Raw genomic sequence first — 1402 nt, 5'->3', positions numbered from 1 at the left:
GATTGCGAGGATAAGTTTATACTTTTCAAAATATTTTGGTTATTTTCCATATGATTAAAAATACTGTCTAATGGACTTACAGAACAAAATATAGTTTAATAAGTATAGAAATAATAAACAACATGCTAGCAAGTATATAAGGAGTATTAAAATACATATCTAAGATCCAAATAGAGTTTCTAAGGAAGGTTCTGTTGGTTTTACAACAGTTCTTTTTCCTAGAGTCTTCTTAGCTACGGGACCACCATCAAACAGGTCTAAACGCCCTCCTGGCTACAGCGACCTTACAGAGTACGGCTGACCAACGTACGCTCCGGATATTAATCGGATACCTCATACACTTAGGAAAGAACAAATACCTCACACCAAGTATAGAAACAGTAAATAGGAACAAGATAAGTATGATAATAGACAAATACATACAAACAGCATGCTGGAAATTATTAAAATACTACATTAAAATAATTTTGCCATGCCTTAGACAGTATATGTATTTAGTTGCTCATACTAGACCCATCAGGAAACTGAATAACTCTTTCGATCTGTGATCGTTCAGAGTGTGAAGCAAAGGGTTGAGTTAGGTTTTCAAAACGCCAATCATTACTGGAGAGTATATCTTTCCATTGTAAAGTTCGAGGAACAAAGATAGAACTATGTTCATGGTTGACTTCCATATGCATAGTCTCACCCCTTATACTCGTATGACGAGCCTTAGGAGCAAGATGAATTTTCATAAGACGATAATAAACTCGGTAAATAATAGCTATTTCACGAGTATTGATTTTGCTGTTCAAGTTTTTGGTTTTGACATTGAGGGTCAAGGAATCCATGACATTAGGATCATTAATGTCAACCGAGAAGTTAGGATAACAGTTAAAGTAAACTGGTCCATCAGCAAGGTTACTCTGCAAAACGCCTAACATAGAGTCGTCAAAATTCAAAAACCTGCCATCTCTAAGGATGACACAAACAGGAATATCAAGACCTTTTCTAGAAAGAGGCTTAACAGCAACTTGCACTAAACCAATATGCAAATAGTTGTAATCAGATTTATAACGATTTATATCATTATCTTTAAGGAGACGAATAATTTCTAAAGAATTATTGATAGCAATAGTAGACTCACAAGTCTTAATATTACGGCGAGTAAGATAACTAAAGTTACCTAGATGGTAAATCTTTTTAAAAGGCTCTTCTGGTATACTCCAGTTTTGTAAATCATTTTCTAATTTAGCAATCCTTGTAGATTGCGAGGATAAGTTTATAGTATTCAAAATATTTTGGTTATTTTCCATATGATTAAAAATACTGTCTAATGGACTTACAGAACAAACTATAGTTTAATAAGTATAGAAATAATAAACAACATGCTAGCAAGTATATAAGGAGTATTAAAATACAT

Source organism: Solanum stenotomum, chromosome 12 (assembly GCF_019186545.1).
Source record: "Solanum stenotomum isolate F172 chromosome 12, ASM1918654v1, whole genome shotgun sequence".
In the NCBI taxonomy this organism is placed as follows: Eukaryota; Viridiplantae; Streptophyta; class Magnoliopsida; order Solanales; family Solanaceae; genus Solanum; species Solanum stenotomum.
Note: the sequence above shows the minus strand (reverse complement) of the source record.